General features: G+C 37.5%; 1 protein-coding gene across 1 annotated transcript in view; it reads left to right on the top strand.

Annotated features, from left to right (window-relative positions):
• The window catches only part of Gucy2f (guanylate cyclase 2F, retinal), a 200,258-nt gene that overhangs the window by 40,572 nt on the left and 145,669 nt on the right, over positions 1-14,017 (top strand).

The raw sequence follows: 14,017 nt of genomic DNA, 5'->3' as shown, positions 1-14,017 counted from the left end.
CTGTGAACATGGGCGAACATATATCTCTGTGGTATGATTCTTTTAATTCTTTGGGGAAGATCCCCAGCAGTGGAATAGCGTGGTCAAATGGGACATCCAGTTCTAGTTCTTTGAGGCATCCCCATACTGATTTTCACCGTCGTTGCACCAGTCTACACTCCCACCAGCAGTGGAGCAGGGTTCCTCTTTCCCCACAGCCCCACCAGCATTTGTTATTGGTTGATTTCATGATAGCAGCCATTCTTTCTGGAGTGAAGTGGGATCTCAGCGTTGTTTTCTTTTGCAACTCTCGAATGACCAGTGATGTTGAAAAATTTTTCATGTATTTATTTGCTATTTCTACTTCTTTGTCTGAGAAATGTCTGTTCATTTCAGATGCCCATTTTCGGATTGGGTCTTTAAATTTGGGAAGTCTTATCTTTTTAAGTTCTTTATAGATTCGAGATAGTAGACCTCTGTCTGAGGAAGAGCCAGTGAATACTTTTTCCCACATTGTGGGTTGTCTCTTCACACTGCTGGTGGTTTCTCTTGCTGTGCAGAAGCCTTTTAATAAGAAGAGATCCTACTTGTTGATTTGGCTGGTTGACGGGCAACTTAGGTTTTGTTCATAAAATCTTTTCGTACACCAATGTGTTCAAGGGTTCTACCTAACCTCTCTTCCAACTGGTTCAGAGTTTCTATTTTAATATTTAGATCTTTAATCCATTTTGATTTTAGTTTAGTGCATCGCGAGAGATACAGGTCTAGTTTTAATCTTTGGCAAGTTGAAGCCCAATTTTTCCAGCCCCATTTATTAAAGGGGCTATCTTTCCTCCAGTGAGGGTGTTTGGCTTCTTTGTCAAAGATGAGAGGGCTGAGTGTGTCTGGCATTGTTTCTGCATCTTCTAATCTGTTCCACTGGTCCTCAAGCCTGTTTCTTTGCCAGTACCATGCTGTTTTTTTCACAGTAGCTTTGTAGTAGTGCTGCAGGTTGGGGATTGTGATACCCCCTGCCATGTCTCTGTTACCTAGAATTGCTTTTGCTATTCTGGGTCTTTTCTTGTTCCAAATGAATTTTTCGTTTGTTTTCTCGAGGTCTATGAGGTATGCTGCTGGGATCTCAATTGGAATTGCATTAAATCTATATAGCAGTTTTGCAAGTATGGCCACTTTCACTATATTAATCCTTCCTCCCCAGGAGCAGGGGATGTCTGTCCATTTTCTGATATCATCTTCAATCTCTCTTTTCAGAGTGCCATAGTTTTCAGAGAAGAGGTCTTTGATTTCTTTCGTTAGGATGATTCCTAGGTGTTTCAGTTTTTTGGATGCTATTGTGAAAGGAATTATTTGCCCTATTTCTCTCTCAGTGAGTCTGTCATTCGTGTAGAGGAAAGCTATTAATTTTTGTGTGTTGACCTTATAACCAGCTACTTGACTGAATTTGGTTATTAAGTCTAGAAGACTTTTGGTGGAGTTCTTGAGGTCTTCTATATATGGTATCATGTCATCTGCAAATAATGACAATTTGACTTCTTCATTACCTATCTTTATTCCTTGTATTTCTTTCTCTTGTCTAAATTTCATGGCTAATGTTTCCACAACTATATTGCACAAGAGTGGTGATAGTGGACATCCTTGTCTTGTTCCTGATTTGAGTTTGAAGGATTTCAGTTTTTGACCATTTAGTATGATATTGGCTCTTGGTTTTTCATAGATAGCTTTTATCAGATTGAGGTAGAGACCATCTATTCAATTTTTTGTATTGTTTTTATCATAAATGCATGTTGGATTTTGTCAAATGCTTTTTCTGTGTCTATGGAGATAATCATATGTTTTTTTTCCTTGGCTCTATTGATATAGTGTATTACATTGATTGATTTGCATATATTGAAACACCCCTGCATCCCTGGGATGAATCCCACTTGATCAGGTTGTATGATCTTCTTGATGATCTTCTGCATTCTATTCGCCCATATCTTATTAAGGATTTTTGCATCTACGTTCATTAGTGAGATTGGCCTATAGTTCTCTTTTTCGGTTGGGTCTTTCTCTGCTTTGGGGATCAAGGTGATGCTTGCTTCCAGGACCGAATTTGGGAGTATTGCTTCCCTTTCAATTTCATTGAAGAGTTTAAACAGCACTGGCAGCAGTTCCTCTCTAAATGTCTTGTAGATTTTGGCAGTGAAATCATCAGTAACCAGGCTTTTCTTAGTTGGTAAGTTTTTAATTACATTTTCAATTGCACTGATTGATATTGAATTGTTGAGAATTTTTAGGTCTTCTTCGGTCAACTTTGGTAATTTACATGTAATTAGGAATCTGTCCATTTCTTCTGTGTTGCCCATCTTATTGGTATATAGATTCTGGAAGTAGGTATTGATGATCCTCTGGATTTCTGCTGGGTCTGTTGTAATTTCACCCTTTTCATTCCTAATTGCATGGATTTGGACCTTTTCTTTCCTTTTTCTCATAAGGTTAGCTAAGGGTTTGTCAATTTTGTTGATTCTTTCGAAGAACCAACTCTTGACTTCATCGATTTTTTTGTATCATTCTCTTAGTCTCCATTGCATTGATTTCTCCTCTGATCTTTATAATTTCCTCCCTTGTATGAGCTTTGGGGTTGTCCTGCTCTTTTCCTAGAAGCTTGAGGTTCAGCATCAGGTTGTTTAATTGGGCTCATTCTGTTTCCTAATATGCATATTCACTGCTATGAATTTCCCTCGTAAGACTGCTTTCATTGTGTCCCATAGATTCTGATACATTGTTTTGGCATTGTCATTTAATTGAAGGAACTGTCTGATTTCTTCTTTAATTTCCTCTGTGACCCATTGGTTATTCAGAAGTGTGTTGTTCAATTTCCATATGTTTATGAAATTTTTTGAGTTTCTTTTGCTATGGATGTCCAATTTCATTGCACTGTGGTCTGATAATATACAGGGGATAACTTCAATTCCTTTGCACTTACTTAAACATGTTCTATGTGTGAGTATGTGGTCTATTTTGGAGAATGACCCATGTGCAGCTGAGAAGAATATGTATTCTGCTTTTGTGGGGTAGAAGACTCTGTAAACATCTGTTAAGTTCATTTGTTCAAGAGTTTGATGGAGTTCTAGTATTTCATTGCTTATTCTTTGTCTAGTTGATCTATCTATTCGTGACAGTGGGGTGTTGAGGTCCCCCACTACAATTGTATTAGTGCATATATGACTTTTCATGCCTGTTAGTATTTGTTTTATATGGTTGGGTGCAGTAGTGTTTGGTACATAGATATTTCTGATTGTCATCTCTTCCTCTTGGATTGTTCCCTTTACAAGGATGTAGTGTCCTTCTTCATCTCTCTTAATCAGTGTTGGTTTGAAATCTACTTGATCTGCAATGGGATAGCTACTTCTGCTTTTTTTCAGTTTCCCGTCACATGGAGTATTGTTTTCCACCCTTTAACTTTCAGTCTATGAGTTTCCTTTTGAATTAAGTGTGTTTCTTGTATGCAGCATATTGTTGGATTTTGCTTCTTGCTCCATTCTCCCAGTCTATTCCTTTTGATTCATGGATTGAGACCATTAACATTGATGGTTATTACTGAAATGTATTGACTTGTCATTGCCATGACTTTTTCTTTTTGTTGGGTTCTCCCCCTTTACATTTAATTTCTTGTCATGCCAGATGGGTTCATTCTGCTTTGCTTCCTGGGGTAGTGATCCTCAATATCTGTTCCTAGGCTATTGTGTAAAATTCATTCCAGTGCTGGTTTTGTATTCACGAAGTTCCTAATGTGTTCTTTGTCATGAAAATATGTTATTTCTCCATCAATTTTGGAAGACAGGTTTGCAGGGTATATCAATCTAGGTTGAAGGCTGTTTTCTTTCAGGGCAGGAATATGTCACTCCAAGCTCTTCTTGCCTTGATGATTTGTGTTGAGAAGTCTTCTGTGATTCTCATGGGCTTTCCTTTGTATGTGATTTGTTTCTTTTCTCTAACTGCTTGCAGAACTTTGTTCTTCTGTTGAGTTTCTTTAATCTTAACAATTATATGCCTATGTGTAGATTTTTTTTGATCAAGGCTATTTGGAGTCCTATATGCGTCACTTATCTGTATGTCAAGCTCTTTTCCCCTGCTTGGGAAGTTTTCTGCCATTATTTCTGTGAAGAGATTGTTTATGTCATCTGCACTCTGTCCTCTTTTTTCATTTACTCCAATCAGTCTTCTGTTATTCTTATTTGCATCATCTAGCAGCTGCTTGATTGATTTCTCATGTTTCCTTATAATTTTGAAGCAATTTTTCTTTTCCTGGTCACTAATTGCAATCTTATCTTGTATATCTGAAATTCTGTCCTCACATTGGCTCATTCTGCTTTGGAGACTTTCAATGGAGTTTTTCATCTCCTGGAAATCTATTTGCATCTCTTTTATGGATTCCATTTGTTTCCTATGTTGGGATTCCATTATGTTCCTGAGCCCCTCTCTAGAGTTATTAATCATGTCTTGCACTAGGAGCACAATTTCTCCTGTTATCTGAGAAATTATTTCTGATGTCATTTTTTCCAGATCCCCTTTTGTTTCCAGTTCAGTGGGTTCAGTTGGTTGAGTATCAGAGTGTTCCATCTCATTTCCCTTTGGTGTTGCTAGGTCATCTGGAAGGCCGGTTTTGAGACTTATTTACATGTTTTCTCATTTCGACTGGTGGGGGGTGCTCTTGTTGCCTGCACGGATTACCTTCTCTGAGCTGGGAGAGGTGGGACAGGGGCCAGGAACAGTGGTAGGGATGGTGACCCAAAAGCCCTTTCCTGTGGGCTGGGAGCAGCGGGAAGGATGGTGGGCAGGCAGCCCCTTCCTCTGGACCAGGAGCAGTGGGATGAAGGCTCAGAAGCCCCTACCTCTGGGCCTGGAGCAGCGGGACTCAGTACCATGGTCTGGAGGTCCGGTGTCCTCTCTGTCTTTGTAGTGTAGAACCAGGTGGCTGTACAGAGAAGCCGGGGTGGGGGGATCCAGTCTATTGTTGCCAGGGCCTCTGCTGATTCGGTGTGTTCCCGTGACTCGCCACCTCAGTAGGGCGTGTGCAGACCTGCCTGTCTGCAGTGGGCTCATTTGGTATGTTCCGCATGATTCGGGACCTCGGTAGGGCATGCTCAGCATTTAGCTGTTATAAATTGTGCTGCTATGAACATTGGTATTCAAAAGTACAGTGATGGTTGCTGTAGTATGATGACTTAAGTTATTTGGGGAAGATACCTAGCAGGGGCATAGCTGGGTCCTAAGTAATTTCTAATTTCAGTTCTCTGAGGAATTTCCATACTTATTTCCACAGTGGTTGTACTAGTTTGCATTCCCACCAACAATGTAGAAGAGTTCCTTTTTAGCCACAGCCAGGTCAGCATTTGTTATTGCTTGATTTTCTAATGATTGCCATCTTTCTGGAATAAGATAGAATCTTAGTGTTGTTTTAATATGCATTTCTTTAATAGCCAGAAATGTTCAACCTTTTTCATATATTTGTTATCCGTGTGTATTTCTTCCTCTGTGAAGTGTCTGTTCATTTCTGTAGCCCATTTATTGACTGTCTTGAATTTTAGGTGGTTTAAAAATTTTTTTTAGGTGGTTTAATGTTTTGTATATTCTAGATATTAGTCCTCTGTCTGAGGAGTAGCTGGCAAATTTTCTTCCCATTCTGTAGGTTGCCTTTTCACTTCACTGATTGATTTCTTTGCTGTACAGAAGCTTTTTAATCTGACATAGTAGCATTTGTTGATTCTTGCAGCTATTTCCTGTGCAGTTGATGTTCTGTTTAGAAAATCCTTCCCTATTCCTATGTCTTCAAGTGTTTTACCTAGTTTGTCTTCCAGAAGGTTTAATGTTTCTGTCTTCATGTTTAGATCTTTGATCCATTTTGATTTTAATTTAGTATATGGTGAGGGATAAGGATCCAGTTTCATCCTTCTACAGATAACCAGTTTTCCCAGCACCACTTGTTGAATATGTCTAGGGAGGTTTCCATATCCTCACTTCTGTTCCATTGATCTACATGTCTGTTTTTGTTCCAGCACCATTCTGTTTTTGCAGTATAGCTTGAAGTCTGGTATTGCTATAACACTTGCTTTGCTCCTATTGCCCAAAATTACTTTTGCTATTCGTGGTCTCTTCTGGTTCCATATGAATTTATAATTGGTTTCTCTAGATCTGTAAAGTATGCTGTTGGTATTTTGGTTGGAACTGTACTGAATTTGTATAACAGTTTTGGAAGTATGGCCATTTTGACAATATTGGTTCTGCCTATCCAGAAGCAAGGGACATCTTTCCATTTTCTGATGTCCTTTGTATTCTTCTTTGGAGTATTGTATTTTTCTTTGCAGAGGTCTTTCCCTTCTTTGGTTAGGTCTATTACTAAGTATTTCATTTTTCTTGAAGCAACTATGAATGGTATTGTCTTCATAATTTCCTTCTCATCTCATTAATTGTTGATATACACAATTGCTAATGATTTTTGTGTGTTGATCTTGTATCCCACTACTTTGTTGAAATTGGTTATTAACTCTAAGAGTTACTTTGTGGAGTTCTTTGGGTCTTCCATGTAGAGTATCATGCCATGTGCAACTAGTGATAATTTTAGTTCTTACTTTCCTATATGTATTGCTTTTATTTCTTTCTCTTGTCTAATTGGTCTGGTTAATATATTGCATACTATGTAGAATAGCAGAGGTGATAGTGGACATCCTTGTCTTGTTCCTGATTTTAGGGGGAGTGCTTTTAGTTTTTCCCCATTTAATATAATGCTAGCTATTGCTCTTGTTACAGGTAGCTTTTATCATATTCAGATATGGTCCTTCTATTCCTTTTTTTTAAGGGTTTTTATCATGAAGGTGTGTTAGATTTTGTTAAAAGCCTTTTCTGCATCTATTGGTATCATCATATGGTTGTTGACCTTGCTCCTGTTTATTTGCTGTTACATTTATGGACTTATGTAAGTTGAATCATCCTTGAATCTCTGGGATGAAACCTACTTGATCACGGTATATTAGATTTTATATTATATGCTGCATCCTGTTTATTACTATCTTTATGAGGATTTTTGCATCTATATGAATTAAAGACATTAGCTTATACTTCTTTTTAAGTTGGGTATTTATCTGGTTTTGTGATCAGCCTGATAGTGGATTTCCTAAATGAATTTGGTAGCACTCTTTCCCTTTCAATTTCTTTCAACAGCTTGAGGAGTATTGGTGATATAACATATTTAAAGTTTTTGTAGAATTCAGCTGTGACTCCATCAGGACCTGGCCTTTTTTTATTTGGTAGATTCTTTATTATTGTATCAATTTTGTTACTTGTGTTTGGGTTGTTAAATATATTTGTGTATTCTCAGGTTAGTTTTGGTAGTTTATATGTGTCTAGGAATCTGTTCATTTCTTCAAAATTTGCTAATTTGTTGGAATATAATTTTTCAAAGTAGTTACTATCTGAAAATATCTTTCTTTTGAAAATATCTGTTTTGATTTCAGCTTTGACTTTTTTTTTTTGTACCGGGGATCAGACTCGGGACCTCGTGCTTGCCTGGCAGGCAGCAGAACAACTGAGCTAAACACCCGGCCCCCACCTTTGACATTCTTAATTGCATTTATGTGAGTCTTTTCTCTCTGTTAGTGAGTCTTGTTAAGGACTTGCCTATTTATTCTTTTTTTATTCATTAAGTTTATTGGTACATTTTAAGTATACAATATGATGACATTCATCATTGGAAATTTGTGACTTTACATGATATATCTTGGTTCTTATTTTTTTTACAATTCTGCTGCCCTTTCTTCAACCCCTTCACACCTCCATGTTTACAAAGACGTTTTTCCATTTCTTCCTTTTCTCATATTTACTACTTTCCCTTCTTTCATTTCCTCTACCCCTCCAATGTCCACTTCCCCTTTGGACCCTTTCTTCCCATTTCACATTATCTGTTATACATTTTTATTTTTATTTATACTTTCAGTTTCTCACACCAGAGAAACTACTCAGTATTTACACATGTGTCCTAATTATTTCACTAAAGAGTATGGTCTTGGGGCCGCCATTCCACTGCTCCTAGCCCAGAGGAAGGGACTTCTGGGCTGCTGTTCCACCTCTCCCAGCAAAGAGAAGGTGAGCCACACAGGCACTAACAGCAGCCCCCCCCCCCGAAATAAGAAGACACACAAATAAGTCTCAAAACCAGACTTCCAGATCACCTACAGCAACCCCAAAGGGAAATGAGATGGAACAATCTAATACTCAACCACTGAGACTCCCTGAACTGGCAGCAAAAGAGGATCTGGAAAAAATGAAATCAGAAATAATTTCTCAGATAACATCAGAGATTGTGTTCATAGTGCAAGACATGATTGATACATCTAGAGAGGAGCTGAGGAATATGATGGAATCCCAACATAGGAAACAAATGGAATCCATAAAACAGATGCAAACAGATTTCCAGGAGATTAAAAACTCCACTGAAAGTCTGTGCAGCAGAATGAACCAATGTGAGGAAAGAATTTCAGATATGGAAGAAAAGATTGCGATTAGTGACCAGGAAAAGAAAAATTGCTTTAAAATCGTAAGGGAACATGAGAAATCAATCCAACAGCTGCTAGATGATGCAAAGAAGAATAGCATAAGACTGATTGTGGTCAACAAATAAACAGGAGAGAGTGCAGATGACATAAAAAAACCGTTCACAGAAGTGATGGCAGAAAACTTCCCAAGCAGGGGAAAAGAGCTTGACATACAGATAAGTGAGGCATATAGGACTCCAAATAGCCTTGATCAAACAAAATCTACACATAGACATATAATTGTTAAGATTCCAGAAACCCAACAGAAGAACAAAGTTCTCCAAGCAGTCAGAGAAAAGAAACAAATCACATACAAAGGAAAGCCCATCAGAATGACAGCAGACGTCTCAACACAAACCATCAAGGCAAGAAGAGCTTGGAGTGATGCATTCCAAACCCTAAAGGAAAACAGCCTCCAACCCAGATTGATGTACACTGCAAAACTATGTTTCAAAGTTGATGGAGAAATAAGATACTTTCATGACAAAGAGCATTTTAGGAACTTCGTGAATACAAAACCAGAACTCCAAAAAATTTTAGACAATATCCTTGGAAAAGACAATGAGGATCACAACCCCAGGAAGCACAGCAGAATGAATTCCTTGGGTGCAACAAAAAATTAAATGTCAAGGGGGAGAATCCAACAAAAAGAAAAAAAAAGTCATGACAATGACAAGTGAATACATATCAGTTATAACCATCAATGTTAATGGTCTCAACTCACCAATCAAAAGAAAGAGACTGGCAGCATGGGTCAAGAAGCAAGATCTAACAATGTGCTGCATACAAGAAACATACTTTATTGAAAAAGAAACTCATAGACTGAAAGTTAAGGGGTGGAAAACAATAACCCATGTGATGGGAACCTGAAAAAAAGCAGGAGTAGTTATCCTCTTTGCAGATCAAGTGGATTTCAAAACAACACTGATTAAGAGAGGCAAAGAAGGACACTTCATCCTTGTAAAGGGAAGAATCCAAGAGGAAGACATGGCAATCATAAATATCTATGCAACAAATGCTATTTCGCCCAACTATATAAAACAAATACTAACAGAAATGAAAAGTCGTTTATGCACTAATACAATAGTAGTGGGAGATCTCAGTACTCCACTGTCACAAATAGATAGATCAACTACACAAAAAATAAGCAATGAAATACTAGAACTCAATCAAAATCTTGAACAAATGAACTTAACAGATGTTTACAGAGTGTTCCATCCCACAAAATCAGAATACACATGCTTTTCAGCTGCACATGTGTCCTTCTCCAAAATAGACCACCCACTTGCTCATAGAACATGTCTATATAAGTGCAAAGGAATTGACGTTATCCCCTGTATATTATCAGGCCATAGTGCGATGAAATTGGAGATCAATAGCAAAATAAACCACAAGAATTTTATAAACACATGGAAATTGAAAAACATACTTCTGAATAACCAATGGGTCACAGAGGAAATTAAAGAAGAAATTAGATTGTTCCTTCAATTAAATGACAATGACAATACAATACTGCAATCTATGGGACACAATGAAAGCAGCCTTATGAGGGAAATTCATAGGAGTGAATATTCATATTAGGAAAACAGAATGAGCCCACTTAAACAACCTGATGCTGAACCTCAACCTTCTAGAAAAAGAAGAGCACAAAAAACCCGAAGCACATACAAGGGAAGAAATTATAAAGATGAGAGCAGAAATTAATGCAATGGAGACTAAGAGAAGGATACAAAAAATTAATGAAGCCAAGAGTTGGTTCTTTGAAAGAATAATACAAAATTGACAAACCCTTAGCTAACCTTATCAGAAAAAGGAAAGAAAAGGCCCAAATCCATGCAATTAGGAAGGAAAGGGTGAAATTACAACAGACCCAGAAGAAATACAGGGGATCATTCATACCTGCCTTGAGAACCTATATGGCCAATAAGATGGAAAACACAGAAGAAATGGACAGATTAATAGCTATGTATGAATTATCAAAGTTGAATGGAGAAGACCTAAAAATTTTGAATGACCCAATATCAACCAATGAAATTGAAAATGTAATTAAAAACTTACCAACTAAGAAAAGCCCAGGTGCTGATGGCTTCACTGCTGAATTCTACAAGACATTTAGAAAGGAAGTACTGCCACTGCTGTTTAAACTCTTCAATGAAATTGAAAGGGAAGCAATCCTCCTGAATTCATTCCTAGAAGCAAGTACCTCCTTGATCCCCAAAGCAGAGAAAGACCCAACCGAAAAGGAGAACTATAGGCCAATCTCACTAATGAACATAGATGCAAAAATCCTTAGTAAGATACGACAAACACAATGCAGAAGATCATCAAGAAGATCATAAACCCTGAACAAGTGGGATTCATCCCAGGGATGCAGGGGTGGTTCAACATACGCAAATCAATCAATGTAACACACTATATCAATAGAGCCAAGGACAAAACCATATGATCATCTCGGTAGATACAGATAAAGCATTTGACAAAATCCAACATGCATTTATGATAAAAACAATACAAAAAATTGGAATAGATGGTCTCTACCTCAATCTGATAAAAGCTATCTATGAAAAACCAACAGCCAATATCATACTAAATGGTCAAAAACTGAAATCCTTCACACTAAAATCAGGAATAAGACAAGGATGTCCACTATCACCACTCCTGTTCAATATAGCTTTGGAAACATTAACCATGGCAATTAGACAAGAGAAAGAAATAAAAGGAATAAAGATAGGAAATGGAAAAGTCAAATTGTCATTATTTGCAGATGACACAATACTCTATACCGAAGGCCCCAAGAACTCCACCAAAAGTCTTCTAGACTTAATAACCAAATTCAATGCAGCAGCTGGATACAAGATCAACACACAAAAATCAATAGCTTTCCTGTACACAAGCAATAGACACACTGAGAAAGAAATAGGGCAAACAATTCCTTTCAAAATAGCATCCAAGAAACTGAAATACCTATGAATCAATGTAACAAAAGAAATCAAAGACCTCTTCTCTGAAAACTATAGCACTCTGAAAAGAGAGATTGAAGATGATATCAGAAAATGGAAAGACATCCTCTGCTCCTGGGTAGGAAGGATGAACACAGAGAAAATGGCCATACTTCCATAACTGCTATATAGAGTCAATAAAATCCCAATTGAAATCACAGCACCATACTTTATGCACATTGAGAAAACAGTCCAACAATTCATTTGGGAAAGGAAGAGACCCAGAATAGCAAAAGCAATTCTAGGTAACAGAGGCATGGCAGGGGGTATCACATCCCCCAACTTGAAACTATACTACAAAGCTACTTTGATAAAACAGCATGGTACTGGGAAAGAAACAGACCTGAGGACCAGTGGAACAGATTAGAAGATGCAGAAACAACTCCAGACACACTCAGCCATCTCATCTTCGATAAAGGAGCCAAACTCCCTCACTGGAAGAAAGATAGCCTCTTTGATAAATGGTGCTGGAAAAATTGGGTTTCAACTTTTCAAAGATTAAAACTAGACCTATATCTCTCACCATACACTAAACTAAAATCGAAGTGAATTAAAGATCTAAATATTAAAATAGAAATCCTGAATCAGCTGGAACAGAGGTTAGGTAGAACTCTTGAAGACATTGGTGTAGGAAAAGATTTTATGAACTAAACCTCAGTTGCCCATGAACTAGCACAAACCATCAACAAGTGGATTCTCTTCTCATTAAAATCTTTCTGCTCAGCAAGGGAACCACCACCAGTGTGAAGAGATAACTCACAATGTGGGAAAAAATCTTCACCTGATGTTTCTCAGACAAAGGTCTACTATCTCGAATCTATAAAGAACTTAACAAAATCAGACTCCTATAATTTAAAGAAACAATCAAAAATGGTCATCTGAAATGAACAGACATTTCTCAGACAAAGAAGTAGAAATAGCAAATAAATACATGAAAAAATGTTCAACATCACTGGTCATTTGAGAGATGCAAATGAAAACAATGCTGAGATTCCACTTCACTCCAGAAAGAATGGCTGCTATCCTGAAATCAATCAATAAAAAATGCTAGTGGGGCTGTGGGGAAAGAGTAACCCTTCTCCACTGCTGTTGGCAGTGTAGTCTGGTGAAACCTCTGTGGAAATCAATATGGAGATATCTCAAAGAACTAGGACTGGAAGTCCCATTTAACTCAGCTATTTCCCTGCTGGGGATCTTCCTCAAAGAATTAAAAGAATCATACCACAGTGATACATGTGCACCCATGTTCATAGCAGCATATTTTATAATAGCTAAAACTTGGAAGGAGCCCAAATGCCTATCAACTGGAGTCTGTTTTTTTGCCAGTACCACGCTGTTTTTATCACAGGAGCTTTGTAGTATAGTTGCAGGTTGGGGATTGTGATACCCCCTGCCATGTCTCTGTTACCCAGAATTGCTTTTGCTATTTTGGGTCTCTTCTTGCTCCAAATGAATTTTTGGATTTTTTTCTCGAGGTCTATGAAGTATGCTGCTGGGATCTCAATTGAAATTGCATTAAATCTATATAGCAGTTTTGGAAGTATGGCCATTTTCACTATATTAATCCTTCCTACCCAGGAACAGGGGCTGTCTGTCCATTTTCTGATATCATTTTCAATCTCTCTTTTCAGAGTGCCATAGATTTCAGGGAAGAGGTCTTTGATTTCTTCCATTAGGATGATTCCTAGGTATTTCAGTTTTTTGGATGCTATTGTGAAAGGAATTATTTGCCCTATTTCTTTCTCAGTGAGTCTGTCATTGGTGTAGAGGAAAGCTATTGATTTTTGTGTGTTGACCTTGTAACCAACTACTTGACTGAATTTGGTTATTAAGTCTAGAAGACTTTTGGTGGAGTTCTTGGGGGTCTTCTATATAGAGTATCATGTCATCTGCAAATAATGACAATTTGACTTCTTCATTTCCTATCTTTACTTCTTTTATTTCTTTCTCTTGTCTAATTGCCATGGCTAATGTTTCCAGAACTATATTGAACAAGAGTCATGATAGTGGACCTCCTTGTCTTGTTCCTGATTTTAGTATGAAGGATTTCAGTTTTTGACCATTTAGTATGATATTGGCTGTTGGTTTTTCATAGATGGATTCTACCACTTTGAGGTAGAGACCATCTATTCCAATTTTTTGTATTGTTTTTATCATAAATGCATGTTGGATTTTGTCAAATGCTTTTTCTGCATCTATGGAGATAATCATATGGTTTTTGTCCTTGGTTCTATTGCTATAGTGTGTTACATTGATTGATTTGCATATATTGAACCATCCCTGCATCCCTGGGATGAATCTCACTTGATCAGGGTGTATGATTTTGTTGATGATCTTCTGCATTCTATTTGCCAGTATCTTATTAAGGATTTTTGCATCTATGTTCATTAGTGAGATTGACCTATAGTTCTCTTTTTCTGTTGGGTCTTTCTCTGCTTTGGGGATCAAGGTAATGCTTGCTTCCAGGAA

Source organism: Heterocephalus glaber, unplaced genomic scaffold, assembly GCF_053883595.1.
Source record: "Heterocephalus glaber isolate CG9 unplaced genomic scaffold, H.glaber_assembly_v1.0 deba00001613, whole genome shotgun sequence".
Classification (NCBI taxonomy): Eukaryota; Metazoa; Chordata; class Mammalia; order Rodentia; family Bathyergidae; genus Heterocephalus; species Heterocephalus glaber.
Note: the sequence above shows the minus strand (reverse complement) of the source record. Positions and strands in the feature narration are given on the sequence as shown.